This window comes from Polypterus senegalus, chromosome 8 (assembly GCF_016835505.1).
Source record: "Polypterus senegalus isolate Bchr_013 chromosome 8, ASM1683550v1, whole genome shotgun sequence".
NCBI classification, from domain to species: Eukaryota; Metazoa; Chordata; class Cladistia; order Polypteriformes; family Polypteridae; genus Polypterus; species Polypterus senegalus.
In genome coordinates this window covers 73,727,158-73,748,525 of record NC_053161.1, presented here as the reverse complement: position 1 = coordinate 73,748,525, position 21,368 = coordinate 73,727,158, and positions in this window count along the sequence as shown.

The following is a 21,368-nucleotide window of genomic DNA, read 5'->3' as shown; positions in this document are numbered from 1 at the left end:
AACATTTTGCTTTACAGTGTAAAACTATCCGTTTAAATATATCTGTTCCCCTATAACTTTTTTAAGCATCAGGACATTTCAATGAAGAAACAACTAAAATAATCCAGTGCTATAAGTGAGACAAACATTCTTAAATTGAAAGGATTCTCTAGTGCTAAAACAATTGCAGTCCAATCTAGATGATGCTTCAGAAAAGAGGTTTTCTCACTCACGAATTTGTGCAAAATAAATGTTGTGCGCATTATTTGAGCAGGAAATTACTGGCATAGGAAAGCCATTATTTGACCATTGAGATTGAGTGTCTGCTAGTTAAGTAGAGTATTGATTTGCTCAGACACTCTCTCTGGGGACAATAATTTCATTAGTGACAGATGATCTCTTCTAGTATGGGTCTACTGAAAGAAGGTACATTTGCAAGTTTACTTTTGATATTGTAGACAAGGTTCTTTTACAAGCTGCACCCGCTATGGAGAGGTGACATAAACATATATATGTTATTGTTTTGTATTTCAGAATCCTGGTGAATTATTATTTGTAAATCATTTTCATCCTGCATACCTGCTTTAGGAAGAATTGCAAGATTAAGGTAAGGCAAGTGCATCAGAGTACCTTTTGAAAGTACCTTGGACAGCACCAAGCACAAAACAAAATCTCTGTATGTATATAGTGTCTCCGTTAGAGCCTGGAAAAACTTAGCTAAGGGGAATGAAATGTGAATATCAATGTGTTTTATGACTGCCTAAAATATTGCAATGTAATGTCTTTCTCAAGTCATTTCAACTCCACTTAAAGTAGCTACAAAATACAAGACTGTTTCAAAAAAATTACCAAAACCTTCTACTGAGGTTAATTCAAGTAAACAAAATGATTAGTGACCCCTCACTTTTTCATTTCTATGAAAATACAAAGGATTTGAGCAGAAATGCTTTTAAGTTTGAAATGTTTAATCCATCCATCCATCATCCAACCCACTATATCCTAACTACAGGGTCACGGGGGTCTGTTGGAGCCAATCCCAGCCAACACAGGGTGCAAGGCAGGAAACAAACCCTGGGCAGGGCGCCAGTCCACCGCAGATCATACACGCACACCCACACACCAAGCACACATTGGGGACAATTTAGAATCGGCAATGCACCTAACCTGCATGTCTTTGGACTGTGGGAGGAAACCCACGCAGACACGGGGAGAACATGCAAACTCCATGCAGGGAGGACCTGGGAAGCGAACCTACTGTGCCACCCAAAATGTTTAATATCTATTATTTATTTTATTTTTTTCCTGGTACAACTCGCATTTTGGTATTAGTAGGAGTGAAACAGTCCTACTAACACTACTAGAATACAGACAGTCCAAGCCAAGGACTCATCCAACAGATGCAGACAGAGGTTCGGCAGATAATCTGAATGCTTCTTTGCTAGTGTACTTCTGTCATAATATAAAAAAGTGAGAAATAATAGGACAGCAATTTAAATAAAACTGAACCTTTTTGAGAAGAAACTGTTTTCAGAGTTTTTAGAGTTCTTACTTGAGTAAATTAAACTGGTGAACAGGATAAACTCTGCAAACTGACAGTTAATTCAAAGACAATCTGACATGCAATAATTTGGCTGAGAAATGTTTCTTTAAAAAATGGCTTCCCGTGGCTACATAATACATCAATTTTCTCCAAGTAACCTGAAATCATTCAGCCTGAACAAGTTTGATTGACTTACTCATGTTAGTGAATATTCATGAGTGTGTAACTTGACTGTGAGGGTTGTCTTCTTTTAAGAAAAAAGAAATAGCCCGCAAATTTTTTAGGTTTTGCTGAATATTTTGTGTAAAGAGTGCACTTAGATTTCATCAAAACATGTAAACCAAGATTGAAGAATAATGGAATGGCAATAAAGCCAAAAGATGGCATGGATTAACCACTTTGTGTATTTTATCATATATCGTACATATCATAAATATTGTATATGAACTGAAGAATGACATAAAAGAATGCAAGGCAGGCCATAGGTTCCCTAGTTGGGCACACTAGAGAAGTGCCTCTTTGTTTCTCAGAAAGTGGCCATTCCACATTCCTCTGTGTATACTGTATCCATACACATAAGATTTAAAACTCCTTCAATACACAGTCCAGAGGTGTGTTGGTTCAGGTGTTGGAAGGGAGGAATCACACATTCTGCTATTTGAAGTGGACATGGCCTGAGTAAAGTTCACCTGCTTCTTGATTCCTAGCTTTTGCTGATCTGAAAGGCTCAGTTTATCTTGTGTGTACAAAATCATTCAGGTTTGGACTGCTGCGCAATGCTAATTTCTGATGAGGTTTTTATATTCTAACAAATGCTGTACTGTCTCATACAGTATATGGACCCACTTTTGGCCTTTCTTCCCCATCTCTCTCTTTCAATTCAAAAGTATTTGGGATGTATAATAAGTTTTGAAATGTACTGGTCATTGATACATCTTACAGGAATATGAAACCTTCTGTTGTCATGAAGAGATTTTCTTAGTGTAGGTAACTAAGAAAAGTGAACGGTGAATCCGGTCATTTTTGTGAATAGTATGTATCTATTTCAATTCTTATCATTAATAGAAATAACATAATGCTTGCATTTGCTTAAGACTGCCTACAAACTTTTATGTGGCGTGACCATGGGCAGTAAGCGTACATGTTAGATTATATCTGAGCTGTAACAAATGGTAGTACTTGGTTTACCTGAGTTCTTTGATTACTGCCAATTCCATTACAGTATTTATTATTTGGTACACACAGATATTCACTTATATAAGTAGAAGTCACGCGTTGGAAGGGTAGGTGGTGCTGTAGGTAGCACTGCTCCATTACAGCACCAGAGATGTGGTTTCAGTACACAATTTGGTGACTGTCTGGGTGGAACTGACACATTCTCACTTAGTTCATTTTGGGATTCTCTGATTCTCCTGATGCCAGTTCCACATCCCAATTCCATGCATGTCACATTGATTGGCAATTCTAAAGGAGCCCACCGTGGCTCTGTACAATGTGACTGGCATTCAGCCCAGGGTTATTTCCTGCTTTGTGCCATAATATTTAATAGCTCCCAGCAATATTCTTTTATAAAGCTCTTTCCACCTATTATTTTTTATCTACCTGGTGGGAGGTGAAAATCTGATCCTTTGATGCTGATAGACATATTTAAAAGTAAGGCAAACCTACAAAACAACACTCCAGACTTTCAGAGTATCTAACCCACCAATACTAATAAATAATTATATATTTAAAAATAATTAAAATCCACTTCTTCTGTAAACATTTTATTACTAAAGAATACATACCTAATGTACAGTATATTGTAATATGGTATACTAGTCAACCCGTGGCGTACAATACGCTGCATAATCAGGCCAGTTTTTTAATGATTTTTAAGCACTGGGTGAAAATTAACATTTGAAAAATCGGTAATGTAATAAATCAGCAAGAAAAGCAACATTGTAACAATGCTCGGAACAAACCAACACACAATCGTCTGAAGTGACTGAAAACTGGCGGACCGCCATCGCTCATGTGCCCACCTCCAATTTGTCACTCGAGTCGTTGTCGTCTTTGCGCAGTCCAGATGCACCTGTGACTCACATAGACTTTCCGTGTTCCTGCAGGAGCATCTAAGAAGACGCATGTTTGTCGCAGATGCAAATTGCTGTATGTAGCGTGTAAAACAGTTTGCTATGGTGCACGTGGTCATGCGTCGTAACTGAAAAACTCGGTTTTTAAAGACTGCTTACTTCATTGTGTTTTAACCTCAGTTGTAAAGGATTGTTTTAAGGATCCCATGGGATACCCCTTGCAAACCGTTTTACACACTGCATATGGTGATTCACCTCCGGCGTGACTCCTTCCTGCGTGCACCATAGGTGTTACTTTTTCTGCGGCTTAGTGAATCCATGCCCCTTCCGCCATGCTTTCCATGGATGTCTTGCCTTAGTGAATTATATATATAGATATTTGTGCACCACCCTCACCCGGCACAAGATGTTGTAAAAGTTACATTTGTTGGTAAAAATATTTTTTTTTACCAAAAGGGTAATGGTTCTATAAAGAGACAATAGATGGCTTGACCAGCATATAAAACATAGAACTGCAAAAACAATGCAGCTGTTCCCCTCAACACTTGGTGTTTGTCCTGCTTGCTCAGTACTCTCAAGTCACACTGCTGCCTCCTAGACTAGCCCTTACCTTAAATCACCTTCTGATTTCAATGTTAGGGATGGTGGCATTGGCTATTTTTGGCTTCTTTAAGACTAATTAACAAAGGATCATATGCCCTTGGTGGCTTCCATGCTTTTTGCCATCTATAATATGCAGTATGGCCTCCCCTGGAAAATGTCTGCCACAATCTAACACTTTGGGGGAGATATTCTGACTTTCTGCTCCCATAATCTCTTTTTGATTTTGGTTTTATTCAGAATAACTGTTTACAAATAAAAGACGATAATGTCCCCTGTGGCGTTTTACTCACATTAGCACATCTAGAAGGTTTCCAATTGCTGGTTTGGCCCCACCAGGAACATCTTCTGTTACCTTACTGCCATAAGCTCATGAAAAAACAGGCTACATCAAACAATCAGGTCTGACAAAAATACCATTATTGCTAGTCTACCCACCTTACAAGACCTGTATTATTCCAGAGTCAAGAAACGGGCTAAGAAAATCATTACCTACGTTTCACATCCAGGCCACAGTTATACTTCTTCCATTAGCTGGGTGTTATCTATACTAATAAAAGGCAAAGCCCTCACTGACTCACTCACTCACTCACTCATCACTAATTCTCCAACTTCCCGTGTAGGTAGAAGACTGAAATTTGGCAGGCTCATTCCTTACAGCTTACTTACAAAAGTGAATCAGGATTCATTTCAGAATTGTATGCGTAACGGTCATAATGGTCGACAACGTTCGCCATGTTGAACTTTCTTATTTATGGCCCCATCTTCACGAAATTTGGTGGGTGGCTTCCCTGCGCTAACCAAAACCGATGTACGTACTTATTTCGGTGGTATGCCGCCACTGTTGGCCGCCATATTGAAATTTCCAACGTCACTAATTCTCCAAATTCCCGTGTAGGTAGAAGGCTGAAATTTGGCAGGCTCATTCCTTACAACTTACTTACAAAAGTTAAGCAGGTTTCATTTCAAAATTCTATGCGTAACGGTCATAACAGTTGACAACGTTCACCATGTTGAACTTTCTTATTTATGGCACTATCTTCACAAAATTTGGTAGATGGCTTCCCTGCCCTAACTGAAACCAATGTACATACTTATTTCGGTGGTATGATGCTACTGTCGGCCGCCATATTGAACTTTTCAACAGTCTTTGTCACTTATGGGCCCATCTTCAAGAAATTTGGTACGTGGGTTCCCAACGCTAATAGAATCCTACTTACGTACATATATACGTCCATAGCCTGCAGCTTGGTCACCGTGTGAGGCGGCGTTGGGTCCCCCATCCCAATGCCTCCCACATTGTTGGCTGCCTTCCTATATAAGGCCGTCTGTCACTCCAGTCTCTACATTCCCTTCCTTGCTTCGCCACGGGATTCACGTCTCCCTGCTGATAACTACAGCCTTTTTATTTAATCCACGGCTTCTCTGCTGTTTTATTGTTCATTTATTACGATTATAGTTATTGTGTAGGTATTTTAGACTTACTTTACATTGTTCAGGTACCCATTTCCTTTATCATTCCAACCCCCATTAACATGTCTATCGAGGTGATCACCATCGATCAAAGAACTGTCACTTACCGAGTGGTTTCCATGCCTGGAGATGGCACCTGCCTTTTCCATTCTCTTTGTTACATATTGCACGGCCATATCAGGCTCACTCTTGATATCCGGAGGAACATTGTGTCTTATGTATTGAATGACTAGGACAGTTTCAAGGTGTGGACTGATGACGGTACCGAAGATAATTATACTACACAGGAGCACTATAAGAGTGAAATGCTTCAGCCCTTCACCTATGGTTCTGCATGTGAGTTGATGGGTGCCGCTGAATTGTTTGGTTGTCGCTTTCAAGTGTACCGAAATGGCCAAATATTTTACACCTTTGGACAACCGCCAATGCCTCTTAAACATCTTAGATTCACAGGTGACGATTTCAGTAGTGGACACTTTGATGTTTATGAATGTTTAAACTCTCAAAAGCTGGATGTGAAGTTATCGATGAAACCGGTTGTATGCTTACAATGCTTGACAGATGCCGAATGTCTCTTCAACACAAGTCCTACAAATACTGTCGTAATTGAAACAAACCATGAAACTCAAACCGATTATGACAGCAGCAATCCAAGCTGTGAGATTTGAAACAAGATTACTTTTCACATGGCCAACTGTACGTTGCATGCTCAAGAGTAAGCTCAGCGCACAGCTTGGTCAACCGGAGGGCTGAACTGACAACATAGTATACAAAGAGATCCTCAACAAATAATTATTGGTATATTTTCCCTCAGTTTAAAAAGGTTTCATTTTCTTCTTAATAAAAATTTTAAGGCAGTACTTCGCCGCGCTTCTTTTGCTAGTAGATTAATATATGCCAAAACAAATAAATACTGTATAAGAACAGTTTTTTTCTACAGGCCATCAAGCTCACAGATGGTTAGTTTCTTCCCTCAGGCTTCCCAGGGTCCTGCAATACTGTTCACATATTGTTAATACTTTTTTTTTTTTGTCTCTCTAGTGTTTATTTCAGCATTTTTTTGCACTCTGCACTTTGTATGTATGTATATATGTGTATATATATATATATACAGTATGTATACAGTGCGTGGGTTTCCTCCGGGCGTTCCGGTTTCCTCCCACAGTCCAAAGACATGCCGGTTAGGTGGATTGGTGATTCTAAATTGGCCCTAGTGTGTGCTTGGTGTGTTTGTGTGTCCTGCGGTGGGTTGGCACCCTGCCCAGGATTGGTTCCTGCCTTGTGCCCTGTGTTGGCTGGGATTGGCTCCAGCAGACCCCCGTGACCCTGTGTTCGGATTCAGCGGGTTGGAAAATGGATGGATGGATGTATACAGTGTATATATATATATATATATATGCAGTATATATATTTATATTCTCTGTCTTGTTTTTTATCTTTCAGGTGTGTGATTAAGTATTGTGTGTATGTCATTTATGTAACTTAATGAAAGAGTCACCAAAACCAGAGTCAAATTCCTTGTCTGTGTACATACTTGGCCAATAAATCTGATTCTGATTCTGATAAATCCAAAGTTGTTTAATTAGAGCATTGAAATTTCAATGAGAGCAGGTCGTTCAGTCCCAACAAGCTTGCCAATCCTGTTCACCTAGATTCTCCCAAATAACAATTTGTTGGTCTCGAGAGTCCTACTGTCTACCACACTACTGTACTTTGTAACTCAATCCATGCGTCTGTAGTTCTGTGTGTGAGGAAAACTTTCTAATGTTTATGCATACCTTACCCATAACAAGTTTCCAACTGTGTCCCTGTGTTCTTGATGAACTCATTGTAAAGTAACAGTCTAGATCCACTGTACTAATTCCTTTTAATAATTTTAAACACTTCAATCATTTAACTTGTTAATCTTGTTTTTGTTTAACACACTTGATTGCTGCTTTATACTCAGTGATATTGAAACAGGTTCTGGCCCACTAGCAGGTATGGAAAATCAATAAATGACTAATTTTGATACTCTGCAACACAACTTGATATAAATTCATATTTCCATAACTAATGAAATCAGGTAAGCTTTTACATAGCAGTCTGCTCTGACCATCACTGGTAAGTAAAACTCAGCACTTCTTTAGCCCTTACAAACACAGTGAAAATGAACAATGACCCAACTCTCCTGCTGACTATACCATTTGTGACCAAGGGGAGATCAAGGGCACATAAAAATTCAGATTCCCAGACATTTCAAAGACTACCTTTTACTATTATTTTATTAATGTATTTATTTTTAAATTTTATTTAAAATGGTAGTTTTCGCCTGTGAAGATGCAACTCTCTTCACAACAATGTAGGGGTATATTTGCCCTCACTAGCTTCTTGCAGGGCAGTTTATAGTTCCTCACAGAGGTGCCCTGATGATTATAATTAACTGTACCCTGTCCATCCTCGATAATATAAATAAAATTTTAAGAAATGGCACGCGTGACAGGGGAATGGGTGTCCAGGTTTCTTGTCAGGTGATTGCTAGAGGAACTTGTAAAAGCCTGTCAGGAAAGTAGAAGTGGGGTTTAGAAAGGACAAGTTGGGTGAAGGGTAGGACGTCCAGAATTACTTTGGGCCCTGAGCTTGTTAAAGGTTGAATGCGCTGACAGTGAAGCACCCAGATGGAGCAATAATTGGATGGGTGCAATTTTCACAATAATTTTTTTTCCTTTTTTTGTTGCTTGAGACATTTATTATGTATTTTTAGTACATTCTAAAAGCTACTGGATATTTTTTTGCTGTTTTGCTACTTGCACTTTTTGGGACTATTTTAGCAATTTATTGCACAGGAAATTTCACCTTTTTATAAAATTGTACCTCTGTGTCTGCCTCTCTTACTGTCCCGCTGGCCTTGGTCCATCTATCAAGGACTTGGGGTCTGCCAGTTTTATCTGATAAGGACTTGAGAGCCTGAGAGTGCCTTGAAGGTAAGGAGTAAATAGCTACCTCAAGGGGAATAGGTTAGATACCTTGGGGTCTTATTCATGAGCGAGGATAGAAAAGATTGTGAGATTGACCTAAGAATTGGTGTGGAGGCAATATTGCACTATACGGTGATGGTGATGGTCATTTTACACCCCCTTCCTCACCTTAAGTCATGATCTTCATCTTGTGATTGAAAGAATAGGATCATGAATACATTAGGCTGAAATGAGATTTCTGGGTTGCGTGGCTGAGCTCACTCTCTATGATATTTTGAAGAACTCTGCAGTATGTGGGGACCTTGAAGTAAAACAACGTGTTCCCCAGATTGAGAGGAGCTAGTTGTAGTTGCTTGAACTTGTAATTAGTATGCATAGAGCATGGTAGTCATTGTCAAGTGAGAGATGGTCAAAGAGCAGACCTAGTACATATTTCAGGGATTTTTTTTTGTATGAAATGGCCTAGGAGCATCTGGGAATTCCCTAGTAAGGACTAGAATAAATTACTGAGGCTAGGCTTGTTATGTTTCAGCCAGGGTTCCTTGCCTGGCTGGGTTTGAAATGTCTTTTGTGATTGTTTTTTTTTTTGTTAATATTGTTGTTCATCTTTATTATGCCTTGAAGTCCCGAAGCACGTAAATCCCAAAAGCACTTCAAAAATGCCTACTATAGGGGGAAATGCCATCAAAAACCCCAGACAAAAATGGCCTAGTTGGATCTTTATAAAATGAAAGATTTATTATCACAAGAAGGCACAGTAAGTACATGAAGCTCCGAAGAGCACAAAAAGCAAAAAGGTGTTGCCAGCAAGGGCAATCCAAAGTGAACAAGTCCTAATACACAATTTGAGGGCAAACACAATAGAACAAAGCAAAGATGGCTAGGAATCCAGACAAAATCTCAAAATCACATTAGAACACAGGAAAACTTACCAGCTCTCTAGTGCATATTAAATGAACCACCAGGAACTGTGAGAGAACCTCTCGTATTATTAGGAGGAGGGCTGTTCCTGGCAGTGATTGGTAGGTGGCCCCCCCTCTTCTGGGACCGCCCACAAAACACATGGAACATAACACAGGCAAAGACAATACAGTAGATGATTGAGAAAATTAACCTTACAATAAGTAAATGACTCAACTAAGAACAAAAAAATGCCTTTAAACTTAGCCAGGGAAGAGACCCTGGCTGAAATGTAGCACATTGTTCATTATTTTGTTTCTACGTGTCTGTGTATCTTCTATTATGTTGCATTTGTTTTGTGGCTGGTTCCACAAGAGGCAGGGCCACCTGCACATCAGCATCAAGAGGCTGCCCTCAGTCCTATAAAAGTACATTGTATGCATAGGTGTTGGTGAGTTCTTCTGATTATCATTATTATATTTATTGTGCTTTGTGGATTTTTGACCTTGTACCTTGTACTTTTTGATCTCACTGAATTTATTTTGTGGGACTGGTTTATCAATTTTTACATGCATCTCCTGCTGTGCTTTTTGTGCTCTGTGGAGCTTCATTGTTAAAGAGCATTTTTTAAAATGAATACATCTTTTTATATATAAAGATTGTTTCTCCTGTGTTAAACAAGTCAAAGGTTAATGTTCCCGTCCTCTTGTAAGGTTTTCTGCCTCTCTTCATGATCAGGTACTCCCAAACTCATGACGAGGGTATTCTGGTAATTCCAGTTTAGCACATTGTCACTGTAAGTGTCACCAGAAAAAGCAGACTAAAAGTAAAACAGATGATAAGTCGCAAAGTAGTCACAAATTACCTGTTGCTCAGAGTTTTCTCTTTTCTTCCCAGTTGGTGAACTGAAATTTCATATATACAGTACGGCTGAATGAAGTCAAGGACAAGATGTCCACCAGGATTCTGGCTCTAGGTGTGGTCTGAATGACTTTTTCAGGTAAAACCTGGTTTCTAGACGTCCTTCTTATGAGGTGGACCTAGATATTGAGGTTGTGTGAAACAATATCAGTATATGGAGCATCATGAGGTAGAAAGTAATTATTGTTTCTCAGCTATGCTTTAATTGCTTGATAGGTGAAACTACACACATTATAACGATTAGAAAAAAACAAGTTTGCTAATGAGGGACTATCAGTGGTATTAGTCTGTAAAGTAAATTGAAAATAGAGTATCCTGCATTTGTTTCTATGTAGGAACATTAATTCAAAAGTGATAAGTTATGACTAATCAAAATAATGAAAGATGTACACCTTCTGGTGCTTTTCATTATGGCCAAATAGCTGTAACAGTAATACACCTTATATCAGGGTGAAGAAAAAGTGGGAATAATATATGCTTCAGCATAATAAATTGAAAGGGTTACAGACAAATAGGTTTTCAAAGCAGTACTGATATTCTCTGTTTAAAGAACTGCTTATTTATATTTCAAGATACAGTACTTGGCAGAAGAAGAGACGTTAAACTGTTATGTTGTATGGGATTGTTTTTCTGTTTTGGTAAAAAGTCATCTCCAATAAGCACTGCAGAAGAGTGTCTAACATGCAGTTCGGTCTTTGTGCACAAAAGCAGTAAACCATTGTAGTTTAGTCATGTTACTGTAACTTGTGTGATGTATTTCCCATCACAGAACACACTGGAAACAGTCAGGTACATTCCTCCCAATCCTCCCCTGCCCACCCCCCTCACTCACTTATGCCTACACAGAGTTTATTTTTAACATGTGTGAATCCTCTAAATTAGCAAAGGGTGAGCTTAGATTTAGCAAGCTGGTATTTGTGGGATCCGATTGAGATCCTGAAATAGGCTAATGCTGCACTGTACAGAATCATAATCACAGTTAATGGACAGGAGCAGACTGGTGTCAAAGTGCTAAAGACTGTCTTCTGTAAATAGGAACATTAATGCTTGCCAATGTTCTTTTAATGGTGCATCACAATCACATTGAACTGTACCAAACAAGGTTAAGAAAGTACAGCTTGCTCAATGAGTGCTCACATTAAAACAACATAATAAAAACAAAGCAAGAGACACTTCTGCTTCGTTCAGGGTCGCACCCTTTTGTCTGCATTATGCCCCAGTTTAGTAATGGATAGCCAACAACATGCAGATCACGAGTCAGTTGACATAAGATACCAACATTGAACTTTTCTACTCCCGGTGTGTATTCCAATAATACATTGGAAAAGCTGTAAACTATCAAGGTGATGAAATTCTAACCTCTCTCCTTTACTTTGTTCTTTTGCACCTTGGGCAACTGTTGATTTTTTCATAATTTAAATGTTTTTCCTTATTCATGTAAACAATATATCTGTCAGGTTTTCCTTCACCTGTCTTATTCTTTCCAGATTCTGTTTCTTTACCTTTTCCTTTAGTAATATGTTTATCCATAATAATTAAGATATTAGTTTTATGCTGTTATGACAATTTTAAAGGCCTTCTGGATGTTCCTATAATTCACAAAAGCCAGTTCATCGATATACTCAGTTATACAACTTGTTTTGAAAGACAGACTGCCATAAAAGCTTGGGACCTCCACTTACTATCAGCTCCAATACTCTGGAAGTCAATAGCATCAGTACTGACTTATCTTTAGTGGACCATGCACCAACAAATCACACCCCTTCCAAACACACGATCCACAATCCCTCTTCACACATTTGCAAAAATTTAAATACATATGTGTTTAAATATTTTAATAAAGCAACATGCAAAATTGTTTTTCTTACTCACAATGAAATTTACTTCCTGTCACTAATCCCTCCCTGGAGAATTAAAAAGCATACAAAAATTTTGTGATTTGTGGTAACATCCAAGTGAATTTAAAAGTGGGTTTCATGGAGCAAATGTATTGGGTTGGTTGGCTCCACTGGGGAGAGAGAAGATGTGTGGCTGATTGTCACAAACAAACAGGAATGGAGCAGGGTAAGAAGCTCAAGGCACATGGAGATCATATCAGATGAAGTGTTCCTTATTTATTGTTAAGGGTTTCTTCCCATGGCTGTAACAGTAGAAATGTTTGGGTAGGAGTTTGGAACTTGAGTAGCAGCCTGGTTATGATAATTTTAAAAAATACATCCTAAAAAAAGGCTAAACATTCAGAATAGTATTTGATGTCTCTATTTGTCCTCTTTTTCCATGATAGATAGATAGATAGATAGATAGATAGATAGATAGATAGATAGATAGATAGATAAATATCATTTTATTGACCCACAGGGAGAAAAGTGGCTTTTTACAGAAGCTCTTTAAATAAATAAATGTATAAATAGGTAGATAAGTAAGTAAATAAATATGCACACACACTTTGGTCTGAACAAAGAAAGTTTTTAAAATTTAAAAAGAAAGAAGCCTTCTGAATTAGATGTCTACAATATTAAATAGCATTTGCAGTGGTAAATGTTTGGTAAAGAAGGACGACTTTACTGTACGTAGCTGGAATCTGACAGAACACTGAATACCATGTCTTCATCGTATTGCTGTGTTTAATAGATCTGGCATTAGAATTACATCTTTAATCTCCTTTGTCCATCCATCCGTTATCCAACCTGCCAAATCCTAACTACAGGGTCACGGGAGTCTGCTGAAGCCAATCCCAGCCAACACAGGGCGCAAGGCAGGAAACAAACCCCGGGCAGGGTGCCATCCCACCCCAGTAATTTCCTTTGTTCTGCCATAAATTGGTTCAACATACTATAAAATGTAGTTTGTGTGAGCTTTTGTCTAAATTCCGCCCATTTGTAAATTGGTGTTTTGATTCATTTTTGAAATCTGCGTGCTTAAGAGAGTGTGTGCGTGTGCACATAAAAACTTGAATCCCTGACACTGGGAATCACAAAACTAAAGGTGGGATCGAATATCCATGCTGGGATAGGTGATGCTGAACTGAACTGAGTAGGATAGAAAATCGATTGATACATGAATGTTCAACATATTCTTGTACAGTTACATGTTTTGAAAGACAGGAATATTTTCAATTTTAGAGTTCTTCCTTTTCATAAATGTTTTTTTATTTTTTAGAATTTTATAAGGTCAGAAAAACTCTTTATTTTGTTCCCTTAAGTGTGAGTTTGGCACAATACATTTTCTACCATTTTTACAACTAAAAGCAAAAAGCATCATCATTTAACAGTAACCTACAATTTAATTACATTAATACTTGTTAATGACACTTGTTAGAAAACTTGTTAAAAGACAATGTGGGAGCAGCTGCTTGTGCAACTAAATAAAAAATGTTTTCTTTATTCGTTTTTAGTTTTTATGCTCCCAGTCAGGGCTGAATGTTCTCCACATCAATGAGGCTGCTTCTCAGTTTTTATTAGAAACATGCCAAAAGAGCTAATCCACACAAGACAATGTATACAAAGCCATGTGTATTAATTCAAGTACATGGAGCAAGAGGGTTGCACACTTTTAAGCCCCTTCTCCCCAGTGTTCACCTCTTCTTCTGTCCCCAGTTGACAAGTGATGGACAGCTAATGGGTTTCTCCTCATTCAAGTGATCATTCAAAAGAAAAGGTCAACTTTCTCAAATTTTGGACACAGTGCATTAAGGTTATATTAGTGTGACAGATAACACCTTTTTGAATTAGTCAGTCAGTCATTGTCCAACCCACAATATCCTAACACAGGGTCTCGGGGGTGTCTGCTGGAGCTAATTCAGCTAACACAGGGCACAAGGCAGGAACAAATCCCAGGCTGGGTGCCAGCCCACCACAGGGCACACAAACACACACCCACACACCAAGCACACACTAGGTACAATTTAGAATCGCCAATGCACCTAACCTACATGTCTTTGGACTGTGGGAGGAAACCGGAGTGCCCGGAGGAAACCCACGCAGATACGGGGAGAACATGCGAACACCACACAGGGAGGACCCAGGAAGCGAACCCATGTCTCCTTACTGTGAGGCAGTAACGCTACCACTGACCTTTTTGAATTACCTGCTCTTAATAGGTCAATAGATGTTTTTTTATGTAGCACGTTTCATACAAAGTATTCTTGTGTTGCAATGTGTGTATATATGGTGCTGACTGAATCATTCATTCAATTTTTGTTTATTTGTAAAGATAAATGAAACAAAGAGGACTATCAAAATAGAATAAATTCCTCATCCCACCATACCGCAGCCCATCTGGAGATAGCTAAAAAAAGTGCTAGCCACATGCCCTAGACATTCCAATTACAGCAAGATAAGCATTTTTTTAATAATTGGAGCTCCTTTTTCTAAAGATGATATAGTGGATGGAGAATCTAAATTAATACAAGCTTCTGAAAATTCTAAAAGAAATAAGTTATGTAAAACAAAACACAGGAGTGAGATAAACAGCTGGAACACTGTATAGGCAAGCCCCATATAATTGTTGGAAAAACAATAAAAAGGTTGAAAAGTTGTAAGAGGCCTTTTTAGACCGGAGTCAAAGGTATACTGACTCAAAATGTTAGTGGAATCCATTAAGAAGAAGCCACTGTTACTGACACTGATCTGTAGGGGAGAGAGGTGCAAAAGCTTTAGGCAGCAGCACCAACACTCAACTCGGGGTAGAATTACCATTAGATAAGCCCTCTAGTTGTCTCTCAAACGCACTTGTGTGACAGTTATAAAGTAAGTTCCTCCAAGAATTCATTAAACATTGGTCTTGCTTTTTCCTGGGAGATACCAGGAAGTTCTTAGCTGCTAAATAACTCACTGAAACCAAATTGTTATTAGAGGATTAAAAAGAGTACAATGGAAAATCATGAAGTGAAAAAGCTGTGGAGACCAAGGAGTAAATACATCCAAAAATGAGTAAATGTGAGGTGGAAGTGGAGATCCACAAAGATGTGGCAGGAGGGCAGGACTGAATCATTCATTCATTTTTCATTTTGCAAATAAACATATATTGTAGTATGGGGTAACTCAGAACTAAAACCCATTCCAGGAGCACTGGACAGAATACCAGTCTATCACATGGCAAATTTACGCACTCATGTAGGGTCTTTTTTTTTTTTATCCTTTAAAAAGATGTATTGCAATTAATACTTTTAATGAAATGTGGAATTGGGGAATCTTAAACCTGTTTTGTTTCTTTAATATTGGGTTTTAAGACACATGCCAGGAGACTCCTGACACTGGGGATCACAAAACTAAAGGTGGGATGGAATAGTGTGAAGTGCTCTTTCAGAAGATTTTGCTTGTTTCTCAGGTTTTCATGGAATATATAGTTAAGAAACATATTAATTTCAGAAATTTTGAGAAAACATCTAAAATGGGACTAAAAGCTGTGGTAGTAGGAAGACAGGAAAATAGCTAGATGCATTTGAGCTTCTATATTTCACATGTAGGGCCTATTGATTTGGACATGCTCCAAAGAGTTGATCTAACCTACATTTGCCTATTGTGTAATGGTCAATAGTTTGAACTACTGCATAAGAAGCATTACCAAAGACTCCACACTTCAAGCTGTCTAGCTAGCGTGGTTACTGTCACAGGACTCAGTACTCGACCATTTACTGGTGTCACCATCATCCATGTGGCCATGTGCATGTACTGTAGGAAGATGTTAATCTGCAGGATTGTCTCTTCAGTTTCTTATAGCTTGCTTTTACTGTGAGGAGGGCTTTAAGTGCAAGGTCATGAGTGTGAATGGCAGAAAAGGAAGAACTTGCAGCAATGTGCCATCAAACTTGCCATTTAGATTAGAATAATAGTAATAGATCAATGGGGATAGGAAAGCATGGCAAACACAACATGGACAAGTCAGCCATGGTGCAGTGATATGATTAACATTCCTGTAAAATATAGAAGAGCAGTAGAAAGTAATTATTATTCTAGTTGAATTGAAAGCTTCTGGACTCATGTATATTCATGAGACTTTTCAACTCATGCGAACCCCCACAAGCCCGACACATCACACCAATCATGTGATTAGCACACAATTCCCTTCCTTCTTTGTTTTTTTATAGACTGTACAGCGCTTGAATTTGTGTCGTTTGATGATTTTAATAGAGACATTTCCTTGACAATTTATTAAATTTCATGGTGCAGTTCTACAAAGAACTTGAAGTAAAGGGTATACTTGTTTGCTGAATTTTTTAAGAGATATACACTGTAGAATTTTTGTGGTTTGTTTAGAAATTATTTTCATTGTAACAAATTGCCCCTTTTATCATCTATAAGCCTTATGGAAAGCATGGAGTGTGTTGTGGAGTGATCACTAGTGGGCTGTGGTTTGGGTTTGTATTAAGGTGGGTTGTGGTGGTGGTAGCTCCAGAGGCCAGATGGGTGTGGGGTTTAAGAGTCATGCATCTTATTTACTTCCCAGTTGACGTTATGCTTTTTTGTATCACTACTATTAAGTATAGATGAATATCAAAGAAGTTGGCAGAAAAAAAGAGTGTAATGGTAGGTTCTGTAGAATCAACTAGATGGGGTGGATGCAAGCCAAAAAATAACAGATCTGCAAATTACTAGTCAGCGTACAGAAAGCATAGTGAATAGTCTTCTCATAAAATTATTTTACTTTATATCAAAGACATTGGCGGAAATAGACATTTGTTGCAGTTAAGACCTTGTTAAAGAAAAAATAAATATTCAAAAGTATATAAATCAGCAAAAAATGAATAATTCTCTATCTATTCATGTTCTAATTTGCATTGCAGAGTTGATGGAGGCCAGTGCCTGTCTCAGTAACAGAGGGCTAACACATCCTGTGGCATACTCTTGCATACACCCACATACCCTCACTTTGGGATATGGGAATAAATCTCATGCAGGCACATAGAAAATGAACAAACTCCATTACATGTAGAGCCTAGCATTTGGACCTAGGACTTCAGAGGTGTGAAACAGGAGCGGTAATTACAGTGCAGCAATGTTGCCCAAAGAACATTTAGCATAATGACAATTTCTTACATATCTACTGTATGAGAACTGCCAAAAAATGTGCTTATTAACCTTAATGTAATCAATGTACACTCAAATTCTGGCATTCTTTAATGGCATTTTATGGTTCTTTATTGGGTTGTTTGGTTCGTCTTAGAACTGTTATTTGACAAAGCACCATTTTATTCTGGGATGGGATCTTTGCATATGAAGTTCGTTCTTTGTGCCTTGAAAAACTTTCTAATATGTGGAAAAAAATGTAATCTTTACTGTATGTTAGGCAACCTAGCAGGACTTTAACAGAATAAGAAAAAATGGACTTGGCCTGTGTTATTATATGAAGCAAGAGTCCTTTTAAAATTAGGAATCATTGGTATTTCACAAATCTGTTACTATCTCATCCATGGTTATTTACTATATGGAGCAGGTTATAAAAGTTCTTTCTGGGACCTTCATGTGGATGGGTCTTTTGGGAAACAAAAATGGTTCCTTTATGGAATTGCTCTGGAGAACTGCTCTGGCACCCTTGTTTTTAAGAGTGCCTCCCTTAGAGTTCTTGTTTGTAAAGAAACAGTCAGACCACCTTCTAGTTTCTAGTGCTAGTAAAAAAGTGGCATATGAGAAGCATCTGGTAAGAACACTGAAGTGACACCTTAAAAATTAAAAAGTGACAGAATATTTAAATATTCACCCTAAAGTAAGTTTTTGGATTGAGAAATGTGTATTGAGGATAGGGATCTTCAGTTCTTAGATTACGTTTTTATTATTTTACATATAAGGCTTGGATCAGCACATTTAATAACGGGATCATTCAGTGGTGTTAACCACTGAGACATTGTGTATATTGCTGTGTTACCCAGCATCCCCCGGGATGTTTTGTAAGACAGTGGCCATCAGTTATAGTGCTGTTGGATGTATCACAAATACAATGTGACTAAGTGCTATTCTGTATACAACATTAGGTTTGGGAGGAGCTGCATCACAGTTGTCCCCTCTCACTTAAGACATCAGCACTCATCTTTCTCTAACCGTTCAGTCCGCATGTGCATTGTAATGCATTATAGTTGGTAATTTTGACTTGGTCAGTGGACTTGATAGTAGTAGGCAGGTGGATGCCAATTGTTCCTTCAGGAGGTAATAATTTTAGTACTATTTAGTATTGTAAGCCCTTAAAAGCTGTTAGTAATAAAATATGCCTAAACTAATATCAATTGTGGAGCAAGTCACCATTTTTGTATTCCTGAGTCAAACATCTGATTATGGCACACAAACAGGTGTTGCCTGCTAAAAAAAGGCAAATCGTGGGGTCCCACCAAGTTTTCCAGACCGAGAAAAAAAATGAATGGACTGGGTAACAAATAGGAGGCTACAGGGAATTGGTGTTTAAAGCATGGAAATCAGACTTAAAGCTTTGGAACTTAAAAAATCTCTTGTAATATCAACAGATTTTAAAGCATCTTATGGATGGGCAGTTTGTTTTATGAAGTGGCATAGTCTTTCAGTTCGTAGAAGAACTACCATCGCACAACGTCTTCCAGATGACTACGAAACAAAGCTCCTAGAGTTCCTAAAGAACATTATCAAATTAAGAAAAGAACACACATATAGTATAATCTTACATAGAATGGAAACTCAAATCAGACACCCCTTACTTTTTATATACCTTGAAATAGGATTGTAGACAAAATAGACATGAGAAGTCTCACTTTACTGTTATATTAGCATGTACTGCAGATGGAGGAAAGTTGCCGTCTTTCATAATTTTAAGAGAAAATCCCTACCCAAAGGAATACAATTTCCAAGTGCTGCATACATTTGTGTTCACTCTAAAGGATGGATGGATGAAGCATTAACCAATGACCTGGTTAAAATGCATTTAGGCAAAACATTCCCGTGGTCTATGGAAACAACTTTCTATGTTGGTGCTTGACTCGATTCACGTAAATATACTGTAAAGGAGGAACTCAAGAAAATAAAATATGATCTTATTATTATTCCAGGAGGCATGCCCCATCTATTACAACCTTTAGATGTTTTTGTTAATAAGTCAATAAAGGGTGCTATCCGTCATAAATGGAATGCATGATTAAGCAATGGCTATCACACATTTCAACCAACCAACTCTCTCTGAACTGGCTGAATGGATACTTTCACCTTGAAATGAATTAGATGTGTCTATAATTCAACATGGTTTCCTCAATTGTTTTATTTCTATTAATTTTGATTGCAGTGAGGACGCTGTTTTCTGGAAGGATAAACAGGTGTCATCAGATGAATATAATGATGGTGATATTTGTCATGAAGGCATTAATGACAATTTTTTTGATTTAAAAACTTGTGTTTATAAGTATTTACTTGTTTTTATAAGTATTGCTATAGTGAGAAGTCAAGCAAAATGACACCTTTTAATGGCTAACTAGAAAGATTACAATATACAGTACAAGCTTTCAAGGCAACTCAGGCCCCTTCTTCAGGCAAGATGTAAAAAGCTCAAAAGCTTGCATATTGTAATCTTTTTAGTTAGCCAATAAAAGGTGTCATTTTGCTTAACTTCTCTCAAAATTCCTTAATGGCTAACATGGTATAGCACCCTAGTACTATAAGCATTGTTAAAAATGTAATGTACTTATTTACATAATTTAAATAAAATATGATTATAATAATTGTTATTATTTTACATTTTGTTTAAAAAATGACTGCAATTTTAATTAAATCTTGAAAACTATGTGCATTATATATGAAGTTCTTTTAATACATGAAAATTTTGGGCTAAATCAAGCATGTGCATTCTACATGAGCATGCATTACATACAAGATTTTATGAGATACAGTATTGAATTTGTTTCTTGAAAAACATCTTTGGATTAGTGTTTTTGAACTACTGACTTTTTAAATTTTGATTGTGACAATCTTAAAGTATTTTGGAATTTAGATTAGCTTCCCTAAATTTTTCAGTTTAATATCTGTTTCCTTTGATTCCTTTGCTTGTATTGGCACTTTTTTAGTTGTACTTTTTTCTTGTTTATTTTGTAGTTCTTTCTTTTCATTGTAATTCTAGTTTGACTTATTTTTAAATTTTCTCTTTTAAAGTCAGGTCTAACTTTTATTTATGTAAACTTCAGTAATTGGAGTTAATTTATTTTATCCTTTTATTCATTTTAGTCTTTATGGTTTTGAACTGAGGTGCTTTATAAATAAAATGTATTATTATTATTATTATTGTTATTATTATTATTATTATTTTTACCAAATGTCCAGTGCTGCTTGGTGTAGTGTCCCGCTCTATGCCACCCCATTTTAGACTGAATTGGTTTGGACAATGTTCTGTATTTAATTTAAAATTACTAACAGGGTGTTACAGTTGATTATATACTATATTTTTCATTAATGGCAGATATACTAGTGACTGTTCAATTTGTAATCTTGTTTAATCTTGGTCAATAGGTCTCGAGCTCAGTCATGGGGGGCTCCCTGTTGCCTCAGCCGCCTTCTGCTTTTTATTGGACTCCTCCATTACTTAATCAGGCTCTTATTTCTGAGTTGCAATGTTTTGGTGTCAATTTGTAAATGATAAAACTGATTTTGATAAATTTTTATTTGGAATTTAGTAAGTGTTTACTGTATGTATATTAAATGTAGATGATTAGTTTTGTCTTTTTCTATCTTTGTTGTTACATTTTATCATTCTGACTTTCATTCCACAGTGGTGCAGTGGTAGCGCTGCTGCCTCACAGTAAGGAGACCTGGGTTCACTTCCCAGGTCCTCCCTGCATGGAGTTTTCATGGTCTCCCCGTGTCTGTGTGGGTTTTCTCCGGGTGCTCTGGTTTTCTCCCACAATCCAAAGACATGCAGACTAGGTGCATTGGCTATCCTAAATTATCCCTACTGTTTGTTTGGTCTGTGTGTGTTTGTGCC